Below are 17,618 nucleotides of genomic sequence, written 5' to 3' on the forward strand. Positions count from 1 at the left end.
AGATCCAGGGCCTCCCCCTCCACAGCTAGCTGCCTTGTGATCTGGCTCCACCAACCAGTGGCCAGCAGCCTTTGCACAAGGTAGGGCTTGTCAATCAACTGGACTGGGGGCCAACCAAACATACCAGACCACATATAGTAGTCAGCCCACCACAACAGAAGAACTCATGCAGCCTACATAGGGGGCACCCTTAGAGCATACAGCTCTGGTGATGAGAGGGGGATGTGCTGCTGGGTAGCATGAGACTTATCCTACAAAAGATCACTTCTCCAAGGTTTGGAAAAATAAACGAGCTACCAGATACACAGAAATAAAAACTGCAAGTTAGATAAAATAAGGCAACAGAGGAACATATTCCAAATGAAGGAACAAGATAAAACACTAGAAGAAAAAGTTAGTGAAGTGGAGATAGGCAATCTACCCAAGAAAGAATTCAGGGTAATGATTATAAGATGATCAAAGAATTTGGGAGAAGAATTAACACACAGAGCAAGAAGTTAAAAGTTTGTAACAAAGAATTGGAAACTATAAAGAACAACCAAAGAGAAATTAAGAATATAATAACTGAAATGAAAAATACACTGAAAGGAATCAAGAGTAGATTAAATGATACAGAGGAACTGATCAGTGAGCTGGAAGACAGAGTAGTGGAAATAATTGATGCTGAACAGAAAAAGAAAAAAAGAATGAAAAGAAAGGAAGACAGTTTAAGAGATCTCTGAGACAACTTCAAGCATTCACATTATAAGGGTCCCAGAAGGAGAAGGGAGACAGAAAGGGTCAGAGAACATACTTGAAGACATAATGGTTGAAAACTTTCCTAACCTGAGAGAGGAAATAAACATCCAAGCCCAGGAAGCACAGAGAGTCTGAAATAGGATCAATTCAAAGAGGATTAAACCAAGACACATTGTGATTAAAATGTCAAAAATTGAAGGTAGAGAATATTAAAAGCATCAAGGGAAAAACAACAAATTATATGAGAACTCCCATAAGGTTATCAGCTGACTTTTCAGCAGAAACACTGCAGGCCAGAAGGGACTAGCATGATATACTTAAAATGATGAAAGGGAAAAACCTATAACCAAGAATACTCTATCCAACAAGGTTCCCATTTAGATTTGGTGAAGAGATAAAGAGTTTTACAGACAAGCACAAGCTAAAAGAATTCAGTACCATTAAACAACTTTACAAGAAACATTAAAGGGACTTCACTAAGTGAAAAACAGGAGGGGGGGATACAACTAGAAACATGAGAATTCTGAAAGGATAAATATCTCACGATAAAGTCAAATATACAGTAATGGTAGTAGATTAGCCACTTATAAAGCTATAGGAAGGTTAAAAGGTAAAAGTAGTAAAATCTTCTGCAACAACAATAAATAGTTAAAAACAATACATGAAACAAAAAGGTATAAAATATGATGTCAAAAACATTAAATGTAAGGTTGGGATTGTAAGAAGGCAAAGTTGTTGAATGAGTTTGGACTTAACAAAAATCAACTTAAAATAATTATATATGTATGTAAATACCTCATGGTAACAAACCAAATATCTAAATAGATACATAAACAAAAAAAGAGATAGGAATCCAAACATAACACTAAAGATAGTCATAAAACTACAAGAGAGGAGAATAAAATAAGAAGAAAAGAACTAAAAACAAACACAAAACAATCCCAAAACAATGAATAAAAATCACTTTAAATGTGAATGGACTAAATGCTCTAATCAACAACTACCAAAGGTTTAGAACAAGGCAGCTTCACAAGTGAATTCTACCAAATATTTAGAGAAGAAATAACACCTATCTTTTTCAAATTATTCAAAAATATTTCAAAAGAAGGAGCTCTTCAGAACTCATTCTACGAAACCAGCAAAGCACTTATACAAAAACCAGAAAAAGACAAAACAAAAAAAGAAATGATAGGCCACTATCACTGAGTGGGAAGCAGCTGCCGAGCACAGGGAGATCAGCTCGGTGCTTTGTGACCACCTAGAGGGGTGGGATAGGGAGGGTGGGAGAGAGGGAGATGCAAGAGGGAAGAGATATGGGAACGTATGTATATGTATAACTGATTCACTTTGTTATAAAGCAGAAATTAAAACACCATTATAAAGCAATTATACTCTAATAAAGATGTTAAAAAAATAAAAATAAATAAATAAATAAAATGTATGGCAAGCCAAAATTATATATAAATGAATAAATAAAAAATAAAAAAAATCCTCCACAAATTATTAGCTAACCAAATTCAGCAATACATTAAAAGAATCATATACCATGATTAAATGGGATTTATCCCAGGGATGCAAGTATGATTCAAAATCTGCAAATCAATCAGTGAAATACATTACATTAACAAACTGAAGAATAAAAATCATATGATCATCTCAATACATGCTGAGAACACTTTTGGCAAAGTTCAACATCCATTTATGACAAAAACTATCAACAAAGTGGGTATACAGAGAACACACCTCAATATAATGAAAGCCATATATGAAAAACCTACAGCCAACATCAGACTCAAAGGTAAAAGCTGAAAACAGTTACCCTAAGATCAGGAACAAGATAAGAATCCCCACTCTTTCCACTTTTATTCAACAAAGTATTGGCAGCACTAGCCACAGCAATCAGACAAGAAAAGGAAATAAAAGGAATCCAACTTGGAAAGGAAAAACTAAAACAGTCAGTATTTGGAGATGACATGATATATATAAAACATCCCAAAGACATCACAAAAACTGTTAGAACTAATAAATCAGTTCAGTAAATTTGAAGGATTCAAAATTAATATACAGAAAGCTCTTGCTTTTCTATACACTAATAATAAACCATCAGAAAGAGAAATTAAGAAAACAACCCCATTTACAGTTGCATCAAAAAGAAGAAAATACCTAGGAATAAATCTAAGAAAGAAGATAAAAAGCCTGTACTCAGAAAACTATAAGTCACTGATGAGAGAAATTAGAGACCATATGAACAAATAAAATGGTATACCATAGTAATGGTATATTAATGGTAGAATTAATATTGTTAAAAAGAACATACTACCCAAGGCAATCTACAGAGTCAATGCAATCCCTATCAAAATACCAGTCGCAGTTTTCATTGAACTAGAACAAATAATTCTACTACTGGTATGCAAAATTGAAAGACCCTGAATAACCAAAACAAGATTGAGAAAGAAGAACAAAGGTGAAAGTATCACACTTTTTGATTTCAAACTATACTAGAAAGCTACAGTAATAAAAACAGTATGGTACTGGCACAAAAACATAATAGACACATAGATCAATGGAACAGAAGAGAAATTCCCCAAATGAACCCACATTTATATTGGCAATTAACCTATGAAAAAGGAAGCAAGAAAATCCAATAGGGAAAAGACAGACTCTTCAAAAAGTATTGTTGGGAAAACTGTACAGAAACATGCAAAAGAATCAAACTGGAATACATTCTCATACCATATTAAAAAACCCTCAAAATTGATTAAAGATGTAAATGTAAGAACTGAAACCATAATAAAAGTCCTAGAAGAAAACATAGGCTGTACTCAGACATCAGTTTTCAATTTTTTAAAAATATATCTCCTCAGGCAAGGGAAATGAAACCAAAAATATACAAATGGAGCTACATCAAGCTTAAAAGCTTTTTCACAACAAAGGAAACCAGACTATCAACAAAGCATACAGTCTCCATACTGAATGGGAGAAGATATTTGCAAATGATATATCCAATAAGAGGTTAATATCAAGGATATACAAAGAACTCATATGACTCAACATTAAAAAAACAACACGATTTTTAAAATGTGCAGAGGACCTGAGTAGACATTTTTCCAAAAAAGTCATACAGATGGCCAACAGACACATGAAAAATGTCCAACATCACTAAACATCAGGGGAATAGAGATCAAAACCACAATGAGATATCACCTCACATTTATCAGAATAGATTATCAAAAGACAACAAATAAGTTTTGGCAAGGATGTGAAGAAAAGGGAACCCTCATGCACTGTTGGAGAGGATGTAAATTGATACAACCACTGTGGAAAACAGTATGGACATTCCTCAAAAAAATAAAAATACTACTAATATATGATCCAAAAATTCCATTCCTGGGTATTTATCCAAAGAAAACAAAACCGCTAATTTGAAAAGATATATGCACCCCTACATTCATTGAAGTATTATTTACAATAACCAAGATATGGAAGCAACCTAAGTGTCTATTGACAGATGGATGGATAAAGAAGATGTACATATCTACAATGGGATATCATTAGTCATAAAAAAGAAGAAAACCCTGCCATTTGCAAAAACATGGATGCTATTATGCTAAGTTAATTAAATCAGGCAAAGACAATTACTATAAGATTTAACTTATATATGGAATCTAAAAAACAAAATAAATAAACAAACATAATAAAATAGACACAGATCATAGATACAGAGAACAAACAGGTGGTTGGTCGTCAAAGAGAAAGGGAATGGAGGGATGAGTGAAATAGGTGAGGGAAATTAAGAGGTAAAAACTTCCAGTCAAAAAATAAATGAATCACAGGGTTGAAATGTACAGCATGGGGAATATAGTCTATAATAATGTAATATCTTTGTAAGATAATAGATGATAACTAGACTTATTGTGGTGATCATTTTGTGATGTATGGAAATATCAAATCACTTTGTGATGTGCCAGGAACTAACATGGTGTTGTAGGTCAATTCTACTTCAAAAACAGACAAACAAACTCACAGAAAAAGAGATCAGATTTGTATTACCAGAGACAGGGGTTGGGAAAAGGGGGAATTGGATGAAGGTGGTCAAAAGATACAGACTTCCAATTATAAGATATACAAGTATGCAATGCACAACATGATTAATATAATGTTACTGTATGCTGTGTATGAAAATCATTAAGGAGGTAAGTCCTAAGTGTTCTCTTCACAGTGAAAAATATTTTTTTTCTTTTTCTTTTATTTTTTATCTATATGAGATGATAGATGCTCATTAAGCTTACTGTGGTAATCATTTCATGATGTATATAGGTCAGATCATTATGCTTTACACCTTAAAATTACACAGTGCTGTATGTCAATTATATCTCAATAGAACTGGGAAAGATAAATAAACAAAAAAACAAATAAATATTATAATAGTAAAAAATGGCTTACAGTGAAAAGTGCATTCCTGTCCTTCCCACCACAGGCTTCTGTTCTCTTTTCTCAAGGGATAAGCACTATTTAGACATTTCTGTACCTAGAAACAGTCAAGAGAATATTAAAATAGACCTATATCCTCACTTTTCACCTATTAAAAATAATTAACAGATTTTATTTTTAAAACACTGTTTTAGACTTACAGAATATTTGAGCAGATGGTACATAGAGTTCCATATATTTACTCCTCACCCCATATTTATTTATTAAAATTAAAGAATTTATCTTGATACATTATTTATATTAACTATAAGCCATAATTTACACTAAGGTTCACTCTACATTTTACAACTCTAAGAATTTTTGAGAAATGCATGATGACATGTATCCACCATTACAATTTTATACAGAGTAGTTTCCATTCCCTAAAAATCCTCTGTGCTTCACTCATTCATCTCTCTTCCATCCCCCCAAATTCATGGCAACCACTGATTTTTGCACTGTCTCTATAATTTCACCTCTTAAAGTGTCATGTAGCTGGAATCATATAGTATGCAACCTTTTCTACTGGATTCTTCTGCCTAGTAATATGCATTTAAGTTTCCTCCACATATTTTCATGGCTTGATAGTTCATGTCCTTTTATCATTTCACTGTATGGATATGCCACCATTTGTTTATCCATTTGGCTTGGTTGCTTCTAATTTGGGGAATTATGAATAAAGCTGCTATACACATTCATGTGCAGGTTTTTGTGTGGACATGTTTTCAATTCTTTTGGGTAAATACCTAGAAGTACAACTGCTGGATTCTGTAGTATGTTTAGCTTTATAAGAAATCATAAAGCAACCAAAGTGATTGTACCATTTTGCATTCCTAACAACAGTAAATGCGTGTTTCTGTCTCTCCATTTCCTCACCAATATTTGGTTATTATCAGGTTTTTAAATTTTTATTTTGACCATTCTAATATGTGTGTAGTGGTGTCTCACTGTTTCTTTAATTTGCAATCCCTAATGACATATGGTAGTGACCATTTTTTCACATACTTATTTGCCATCTGTATTTCTTCTTTGGTGAAGTGTCTGCTCAGATCTTTTGCCCAGTTTTCAATTGGGTTGCTTGTTTTCTTATTGTTGAGTTTTAAGTATTCTTTGTATATTTTGATACATGTCCTCTGTCAGATATATGTTTGCAAAATATGTATTTTCCCCCAGTCTATGGCTTGTTTCTTCATTCTCTTAGTGTCTTTTGCAAAGCAGAATTTTTAAATTTTAATAAAGTTCAACTTATCAATTTTTTCTTTCATGTATTGTGCTTTTGGTGTTGTATCTAAAAACTCATCACCAAACCCAAGGCCACATAGATTTCATATATAAGTGAGAGAAATGGTTTTCTCTGTCTGACATTTCACTTAGCATAATGCCCAGTTGTCATCCAAGTTGTCACAAAAGGCAGGATTTCCTTCTTTTTATGGCTAAATAATATTCCATTGGAGATATATATGTATCATATTTTTGTTATCCATTTATTCATTGAACAACACTTAGATTATTTCCATACCTTGGTTATTGTGAATAATACTGCTATGCTCTTGGGAATACAGATATCTCTTTGAGGAAATGATTTCATTTCCCTTGGTTATATACCCAGAAGTGAGATAGCTGGTAGTTCATGTATGTTTTTGTTTCATAAATATGTTCATTTGCATCATATTTTAGATTCCACATGTAAGTGATATCATATGATATCTGTCTTTCTCTTTCTGACTACTTCACTTGGTATGATAATCTTTAGGTCCATCCATGTTGCTGCCAATGGCTTTAATTCATTCCTTTTTTATGGGTGAGTAATATTCCATTGTATATTTGTACCACATCTTCTTTATCCATTCATCTGTTGATGGGCATTTAGCTTGCTTCCATGTCTTGGCTATTGTAAATTGTGCTGTAATGAACACTGAGGTGCATGTATCATTCTGAATTATTGTTTTCTCCAGATACTTGCCCAAGAAGTGGGATTGCTGGATCATATGGTAGTTCTATTTTTAATTTCTTGAGGAATGTTCATGCTGTTTTCCATAATAGCTGTACCAGTTTACATTCTTTTCAGCAGTGTACAAGGATTTCCCTTTCTCCATATCCTCTGAGCATGTACTATCTCTTATCCTTTTGAGGACAACCATCCTAACAGGTATCCTGGGGTTCTGTCTCATTGTGCTTTCCATTTACATTTTCCTGATGATTAGTAGAACCTCTTCATGTACCTATTGGCCATTTATTTGTATTTTTTTCAGAAAAAATATCTAATCAGATCATTTACCAATATTTTAATTGTTTTTGTATTGGTTGTATGAGTTCCTTGCATATTTTGGATATTAACTTCTTATCAGATATGTAGTTTGTAAATATCTTCTCCCATTCCACAGATTGCCTTTTCATTTGGTTGATGGTTTTCTTTGCTAAGCAGAAGCTTTTTAGTCTGATGTAGTCTTACTTGTTTATTTTTGCTTTTGTTGCTTTTGCTTTTGGTGTCAAATTAAAAAGTATATATATATATTGCCAAGACCACTATCAAGGAGCTTACACCCTATGGTTTTTTTTTTAGGAGTTTATGGTTTCAGGTCTTAAATTCAAGTTTTTATCTATGTTTCATTAAGATCTGTTTCTGGAGATTTACCTTGTTCTATTGTTTGAAACATATTCCTCTGTTTCATCATTTTCCTTGAGTCCGTGTTGGTTTCTGTGAATTTCTCCACTCTTAGCAAAGTGGTCTCATGTAGGAGATGATCCTGGTTGGAGCCCAGCCTAAGCTCTTAGTTGTATCTCAAACTTTTATGGTTATCCAAGACTCCTTCTTTGTTCTTAGTTGCTCCCCGTATTTGAGGGTGTGCCAAGACCCATCAGTGTCCCAAAGGGAAGGACTGCACTCCACACTTAGATGCAGGCTGATTAGAAGCACTCCTTAGGCAGTGGCTGAGAAAGTATGTAGTTAAGCCCCTCCTATATAGAAACTAGGAGAAGGACATTTTTACCTGCTCCCTCTCTGTTGGGCCTGGTTGCATAGCTCTGTTGACTGAAAAACATTGCACAACCTAAAATCCAGCAATCCCACTACTGGGCATATTCCCAAAGAAAACCATAATTCAAAAAGACACATGCACCTCAATGTTCACAGCAGCACTATTTACAATAGCCAGGATATGGAAGCAACTTAAGTGTCCATCAACAGAGGAATGGATAAAGAAGATGTGGTACATATATACAATGGAATATGACTTAGCCATACAAAGGAAAGAAATTGGGTCATTTGCAGAGACATGGATGGACCTAGAGACTGTCATACAGAGTGAAGTAAGTCAGAAAAAGAAAAACAAATATCATATATTAATGCACATATGTGGAATCTAGAAAAATGTTATAGATGACTTTATCTGCAAAGCAGAAACAGAGACATAGATGTAGAGAATAAATGTATGGATACCAAAGGGAAAAGGGGTGGGGTGGGAGGAATTGGGAGATTGGGATTGACACATATACACTATTGATACTATGTATAAAATAGACAGCTGATGGGAACATGCTCTATAGCAGGAAACTCTACCTAATGCACTGTGGTAACCTAAATAGGAGGGAAATCCAAAAGGGAAGGGATATATTTATATGTATGGCTGATTCATTTTGCTGTGCAGTAGAAGCTAATACAACATTGTAAAGCAACTATACTCCAATAAAAATTAATTTTTAAAAAAGTTGAGCATTATGTTTTGTTTGTTTTAAAACTGAGAATGTAAGCCTGGAAGACAGCCTCTCAGATAGCTCTGAAGGACTGCTCCAAAGAGGAAAGGGAGGAGCCAGGATATGTATAAGTATTTTTCAACAAAACCCACGTAGATGGAACGTCAAAAGTTTCCTATTAATTAAAGAAAACTAGACATTTCAAGTTAATGAATTTAGCACTTTTCTTTGCATGAGAAGATGCAAGAGTCTGGGTTCATTGACATCATTCCTTTGATATGCACCTTAACTATCTAGGGCCAGCTTTATTCCATCCTGAATCCTTTCAGGTTGCATAGTTGGGGGTGGCTGCTGTGGCTACTGACATGATGGCTGAAACATCCTTTATTTACTGATATGGCAGGCAACATTTTTCATCCTTCAGCCATTAGGAATGGTTTGTTTGCTACAGTCCTGTGAATGCAAGTCCCATTGGCTATTAGTATTAGGTGATCCAAAGGCCCATCTCTAAGTTAGCAGCCACAAAACCTGGGGCACCAGAAATGTGTACAAACTTCTTTCAGGGAGATACTGTTGATTTGGTTTTATTATTAGAGTGAGCTGGTGGGAGAAGGTGGGAAAAGTGTCCACTGACATCCTCCATCTCTGGGGACGATTGCAGCCAGACCCTAGATGCCTGCTAAATTAGAAGCCTGGCTCTCAGGAAGAAGCTTTTAAAATATGTAGATAAACATCTTTACAGAAAGACTGAAAGATGCTTGTTTTTTCTTGCTACTTCTGCGCTGAGCTCTGGTGGGATAGCCAGTTAAGAATTGCTTTTTTGTTTGCTATTCACAGTCTATGGGACTTGTGAATGGAAGGTCTGTTGGCTATCAGAGCCAGGTAAACTAGGGATCTGTCCCTTGGGCAGCAGCCATAAAAGCGGTGGTGTACTCATGTGTACAAGTTTCTGCCAGAGAGATACTGGCAACTTGGAGCAGGCTGGAAGGAGAAGGCCCCTAGTGCCAGCTAAATTAGAGCCTGGCCCTCAGGCAGAACTTTTTGAACTATGCAGCTAAACTTTTTTATGGAAAGACTGGGGGATGTGTGATTTTACCTGTTTCCTCTGTGCTGAGACCTGGGGCAATAGACATATTGAGTGCTCACAATCCATTAGGAATTGCTTCTTTGTTTGCTATAGCCTTGTGGAACTCATAGACACAAGCCCTGTTGGCTTTCAGGGCTAGATGTTTTAGAAGTTCATTCCTCCAGTGATTGTTTTAAACATGGGGCACTATAGGTGGAGTCCAAACTCTACTTTTTAGGGAGGAGCTGGAAGTTGGGAATTTCCTCCCAATTTTATGGCACTGTGCCAGGGGTAAGGTTTATGGCAAGAGAATATGTCAGTCTGTCCTATCTGTTTTGATGAAGGTATTTTCTTATTCGTCTGATATATAGGAGTCACTCAGCTAGTTTCTAGATCTCTTTCAGAGATAATTTCTCCCTATATAGCTATATATTTTGTGCATGTGTGAGAGAAGGAGAGCTCAGGAGACTCTTCTGTCTCTATCTTGGTCAACACCCCATTCAAAAGTTCCCCTTCCTGCTGATTTTGAGCAATTTCATTATGTTATTCTGTGGTATAGTTTCCTTCATGCTTTTCATTTTTAACACTTGGAGTTCATTGAGCTTCTTGGATCTGTGTGTTTATACTTTTCGTCAAATTGGGAATATTTTTAGCCATTATTTTTCACAAATTTCTGCCCTTTCCTTTCTCTCAGGGACTCATACGTCAGGCTGCTTGAAGCTGTTCCACAGCTCACTCATGATCTATTTACTTTTCTCTCTATATTTCATTTTGGATAGTTTCTATTGCTATGTTTCCAAGATAACTTTTTTTTCTTCTGTATTGTCTAATCTGAATTTAATCTCTTTTGGTAATTTCTTTTTAAAAAAATTCTCAGATATTGTAGTCTTCATCTGTAGAAATTCAATTGCTAAGTCTAGGGTTAATGATTCCACACTTCCCAGGAGATGCTTCTGTGTCCTCTACCCAGTGCCCTGTGAATCTTGAGGTTTTCCATTCTGGCTGGTGGAAAAAGGCACTATTCCTAGTCCTATACAAACATGTTGTTGCTTTGATAGTTTCTCATATGTTTCTTTCTTGGTATAGGCACTGACCATTTCCTCACATGCATGTGATGAGGATTACTCAGCTGAATATTTGAAGAAATTTTGGAGAACTCTCTATACATCTCTCTTTTTGCCAGTACTTTGTCTTGTGAACTCTCACTGTCTTGATCTTCCCAAACTTTCAGCAATATCTCCTTAACACAAATAGTCCATCAGGCTTTGCTGGGTTTCCCCTCCCTGGATTTGACCTGGACACTCTCTTATGGCAGTAATCTGAAGTAATAGTAGGGTTCATCTAATTTGTTTCCTTCTCTCAGGGATCACTATTATTCACTGCCTGATGCATAATATCTTACAAACCATTGTTTCACATATTTATCTGTTTTTTGGTAGTTTCAGGTGGGAGAATAAATCTAGTTCCTGTTACTCTGTTTTGGTCAGAATTAGAAGTTTACATGATTCATTTTAATTTTTACAATGAATTTAATTTTATGGATGTACTGCAACTTATTTAACCAATTTTGAATTGATTACTATTGGGGCAAAAATGATTTTCATATTTTTTATTGCAGAACAATTCTACAATGAAAATGCTTATATATTATATTTGCCTTGTTGTAAATTAGCTATATTATATTTTAAATGTTAAATTTCTCAATCAAAAATATATATGCGTTTAAAATTTTGAAGAATATTATAAAATTGCCCTTCAAAAGTTTCTACTAATTTTCTTCCCATTAAATACGTCTGAGAGAGCTTATTTCTTTAGAGATCATTTCTGAGATTCCCATGTCTGTTTTGTCCCATCTAAGTACTAGGTAAATGGGATAGATGTATGGAGAAAAAAGTTACAATTTCAAAGAAATTTGGGGTTTGGATTTTCTCTCTCATACTTATTACAACTGCTTTAAAATTTTATCTCTTATTTGCCCCGTATATATGCATTCTGCTTACTATGTATAATTTACATAACACTTCGTTCTAATAACATTATGAGTTAGGGATTATTACTGTCCCAGTTTTACAGAAGAGAACACTGAGGTACAAAGATATCTAGTAACATTTAAGTTCATGAAGTTTTATCTAGAATAGCCTGGAAATATCTGATTGCTACCACTGCAAAGTCTCGAGCTAGTCTAGTACTAACTGACTTCCCCTCCTCTATCTTTGGCTGACTCATGGAAGTCTATGAATCTGTCTTAGCTTGGACAAAGCTAGGTCTAATTAGAACTCTGACATCAATCCTGGGATTTCCTGCCCTTACCTTGTCCAACCACTAACAAGGTTTCTGGAACAGTCCCAGGATTCCCCCATGCAGCAGTTCTTGCTGCTTGTACTCTGTCTGCAAATTCTGCCCTCTTGGAATACACAGTTTCCTGGAAGATTATGAATGAAAAAATGTTTTTCTCTCGTCCATGAGTATATCATTGTTTTCATGCCATCCTTTCTGGACCTTGCAGATACCTCCTTCACCTCAAGCTGGTTCTCCCACTGCTCTTTGCACCAGGAGAATCTATTCTTGCTTCCTACAGTTTTTCACTACTGTAAGTCTTGCATTAATTTTTCTCAGCAAATATGACTTTTCTGATGGAACTGTCTTAAGCTCTTATTGCCAGAATATTAAGACAATTTCTATGTTTACATAAGGCCTGTATGTCTTATGTGTCAGTCCTTCCTGGATTCCTGACTGTATATCACTCCAGTGTACTTTGTATCTAAATCATCACTTTATCCCTCTGCCCCACACTATCAGCATTTCTATTCTTTCACACAACATCAGCTCCAATTATCACCATAAATAGGATCACTGTTCTTCCTGTTTAAAATTCTATTCTGTTTATCTTTTACATTTCTTGGCAGCTGAGCTAGACTCCATCTGGGTAAAACTTATGGCCTCCTCCACATGGAGAGACAATTTTCTCAGAGTGCCACTCCCTTCCCAGATATCAATAAATGACATCCCTGTCCCCTGGATCTCCAGAGAGGTACTTAAGACAGTCAAATTAGTGCACTTCTACAATCATGATCTTTAAACATTTGGAAATGTAAATGGAGATAATTTTTCAGAGTCTCTTGCTGAAACAAAACTAGTAATCATATTTGAAAGATTATTATGCAGACTTAACATAACCAGGCAATTTTATGTGCACTATAAACAGAAAAAAGAATTAACTTATTAAACAATAACAGAAAGTATTTAATTTAGATCTGAGAAAGAATGCCTTAAGCATGAAATTTAAAAAAAAAAATCAGATTATAGTTTCCTGCCTTGGGGATCATGAGCAATTGCATTGTGGAGCAGACAGATTTGAGATGTCTGGCTACCCTACACATGTTTCAATGAAAATTACAGTGACAGGAATGGGTGTCTATAGAGTGTTTTTCTCTCTCTTATTGGCCATAGCAGATTGGTCATGGAGAGACAACTGACTCAAACAAAGCCAATAAATCTTCATTCCTAGGAATATGCCATTGGAGCCTGGAGAACCCAGTCTGTTACCTGGCACACTGGGCTGGGAAGCAATCCAACTCCATGGGTGTGGGAGTCATTTTCCATCATGTGCCATGAGAAGTAACTAAAGCCATCTTGGAGTCTGAAAACAATCAACTGATGCAATCAGAAATACAATAAGAAATGACCACAGTGTTATGGAGAGCAGATTTCCTATGAAACCTGGATGTGCTGCCTGACCTCACATTTCAGGCAAAGCCCTGGTGTCCCTTTTCCCCCAATGCATTCCACTTACTGTATTAGCTATGCTGAGTATATTATTTCTGTAGCTTGCAATTAAAAGAAGTTTTATCAAGACAGAGGTAAGCCATAATATCTGGGGTGGTTTAAGAGCAATCCAACCTAAAAAGAAGAGGAATAGGATAACATTAGAACTGTTCTGCTCCATATTTATTTGAGAAAAAAGTACTGTTCTTAAACAAAAGTTAATAATATGCATTGGTATGTGTATCTTATGCAGACTCCTATTTTGTAAATTGGTAAAGATAACATTGTAAGCAAAAAGCATACTATTTTAATATGTGTTATAGCCTACTAATTAAATCCCAATAATAAAAACAACTACAGTTATTGAATATTTACTATGTCAGGCATGTAAACACTTTGCATGCATTCTCTCTATGGTTTCAATTTCATAGCATAAGGATTATTTTTGTCTTGATACTTTTATATGCTTAGGAATATGAGGTGGCTACAGAATAAATGATCTTGTTCCTATTTCAGATAAATAACAATTGAAAGACTGTATAAAATATAGCTTCTAGATCATCTGTCCTCTTCTGATTTTAATCTAGTTTGGCTGTATATCTCTTTTAAAATAAAATGGTCAAATCAAACAAAATACTCTATATGTAACCTGACCAATGTTAAGTGTAGTGAGATCATCATCTCCTGTACTCTAAACAATATACCTTCATTACTTAATTAATGCATGAAAATTCAACAAATATTTAGTTATCTTTCATGTGGCAATTATTTTATTGAGTGCTAGGGCAGTAAAGCTGAATTAGAATTAAGTGATGGAAAAGTGCTCACAAACTTTAAAACACCTTGGTAAGTGTTATTGCAGAGGTTAGAGCGAAGAGCTGTGAGAACTGTTTCTGAAAGGAAATCAGAGGTAGATGTTTGGGAAATGTCTCGAAAGATGCATAGAAGTTTGTTGGGGTGAGAACTACAGAGGAAAGAAACACTTCAGATGAAGAGAATAAGTACAAAAACACAAGAGCTTGAGGTTTTTGCAGAGTAGCTGTTCTTTGTGGCTAGAGCAAAGGTGTGGTGGGAGAGAAATTCTATAGTGAAATGAGGCTGGGATAAGTTTCGTATAACTAAATAAGGAGTCCACCCTTAATCTTATATACCACAATAAGAACAGATAATTTTTCTAATTAAGGACTGACAATGCCCATTTGTTTATTTGATGGCAACTCTGACAGCTGCAGAAAAAATGATCTGAAGTCAGGATAATAAAGAGGCTGTGATAGGAATCTAGAGACTGGAAACAGCAGGGCATGAGAAAGGAAGGGACAATGGAAAGGAAATAGGGTATCTGAGCCATGTTTTGAGATAGAATGATTTATTGATGAATTAAATGCAGGATGTAAAGGAGAAACCAAAGATAGTTCCAAGGCTCCTGGAGAACACAGGAGTCCAAACAGTATTGGAAAGAATGGAAATGTAACAGGATCAGGCTTTGGTAAACTGGGTTTGAGGGATATGTGTGATAAGCATCTAGAGATGCCCTGTAGCATCTAAAAGTGAAACCTCAGATTACATTCATTTTGTAAGCAATCATGAGGCATAATCTATTGAAACTGATGTCTTTTAGACCATGAACTCCCATCAATCACTTTTCCTATGTCTCCCTATCCTCTTGAAAAAATTTTCCTAATTAGAGAACTTATCTAATTTTCCTGTTTAATTTCATTGTATTGTTTTCTGAATGTCAAGATAATTTGCATCTAGACTTGTTGATTCATCACAGAGTTCTGCTTTTTATTTTTCACAGGGCTTATATTCTTGCATTATTTCTTTACCCAAGTGGTTCAAAATGTTGAGCAGGACCAAAAGGAAATGCTATGGCCTGCCAGCACTGAGGAGTTATGCGATTATTCCACATTTTGTAACAACCCTCCTTGATCTGTCTTCCCTTCTCTGCCTTGCTCTTTGCCCCAGGAATTTGACTCTTACCAACTATATAACCTGAGCACTTTGAAGGCTTCTGATTGGACCTGCCAATGGAGGGCATGAGATGGGCATCCAGGAGTGGGAGCAAAGAGAGATCACCGGCTTTATTTTCCTGCTCCCTCTTCTCAACTTTGGGTTTCTGGCAGTGGTTGTTATTATCAAGAGATTCTCCTCCCTGGGGTCCAACTCTCGTTGGGCTTTAGTGACATCATGTTCTCTTTGCCCCTTAGATAATAGGGTGTTAATAGGTTCTGAGTCTCTGGGCACTCCACTACCTGTTGGTACTCTTAGTTCCACCTACACCTATGCACACATACCGTTAAATTATCTTCAAAATTCCAGCTGAGAATCTTGTTGACTGAGCGCCATGACCCTAATTGATGCACTGCCACATAGTATGACATTTTAGGGGTCTCTCCTATGTGATTTTTGAATATGACCCAATGAAAAGATTATTATAAAAGACTTAATAACGTTTCTTTTAAAATATAGCTGTTCTCCCATTCCAGCAGTACTTGCTTAACTAGAAGAATAATATGACATAATAGTTTCAAAGAATATTAGAGGAAATAAAACTCAGATCAGAGAGTACACACACACACACACACACACACACACACACACACACACACACACACATGCCCCTTGCTTCCATTAGCTCAAGATATTTGGTTGCTCTTTCCCCACTGTGAAAATCATGATGTAAGTAAGTCAAGAGTAGCTCTTTGAAGTAGAAATAATATACCAGCCCATAAATGTCTCGTGTAGAGTAATCATTTGTAATTTAGTCTATTAGGTCACTACACAGACTCAGGGTATCCAGAGCACCACTTACTACATGATGAGCAATTATAACCATGATGAAGTGCTAGATTAATCTTATCTACTACCCATCAACTGTGGCCAAGCTAAATGAGAGAAGGCAGTGGTTCAGACATTTACAGTCTCAATTTTTCTGTTTGTGCTAACATAGGTTAAAAGAAGAATGAATTTGGCATCATAAGTTTAGGAGCAAGTGACTCTCACCCTACGAAGGCCAGGCAAAGGCTCAGCTGCTCAGATTGCAGAAACAATTTTCAAATATTCATGGCTCGTGGAAGACTTGCCTATCTTTATTGTTTAAAACACATCAGTCCTTATTGGCAAAATGGGGGATTGAGGGTAGGGAGAGAAGGCTGATTATTCTGAACTTTCCTGGCTTAGCAATTTTCATCATATTCCATTGTTATTCTTCCTACAGGATATTCCCATTCCAGTTTTCTGAGAATATAAACTGCTATTTGGTAACATCAAAAAATCCCAATTCTAAAGCCAAAGGCATTGTGAAATCCCAAAATGATGCTAGGAAGTTAACACAGAAAAAAAAAAAAATGATGAAGTGACTTTTGCCAAGATCAAATAGTAACTCTTCAGTAATGGAACAATGTTTACAATTATAACTGTATCTGTTACTCAGATGGTGGCAGGGTAGGAAAATTCTAAAAGACAATACCATTATTTATTTTTAGAGTTATGAAAACAAAACATAGCTTTAAATGATTTAACAATGGTATCCTAAAAGGCTGTTATGTAGATTATGTTCAATGAAAGTAGGAAAGCTTTCCCTATAAAATCAGATGTTATATTTTTCAAAATGAAAAATTTGGAGTTTACTCTGTTGGAAATTAAGAAAAAAAAGGTTTCAGGAGATGTTATGCTTCCGTTATTTAAGTTGAAATTGAAATGCTTTTAATACTCATTTTTGGGAATGCTTAGCTCCCCTTGTGATTTTTGGGTGCTGTATTATTAAATGAAATAACTTTCTTTTCTTTAAAGCTTTGAAAAACACCAATATTATGTTTATATAAAAATAAATCATATTTTCCTGTTGTTTTCTGCATTTTTAAAGACCACTTTTGATTAAAATTAC

The sequence above is a fragment of the Kogia breviceps genome, chromosome 17 (genome assembly GCF_026419965.1).
Source record: "Kogia breviceps isolate mKogBre1 chromosome 17, mKogBre1 haplotype 1, whole genome shotgun sequence".
Taxonomy (NCBI): domain Eukaryota; kingdom Metazoa; phylum Chordata; class Mammalia; order Artiodactyla; family Physeteridae; genus Kogia; species Kogia breviceps.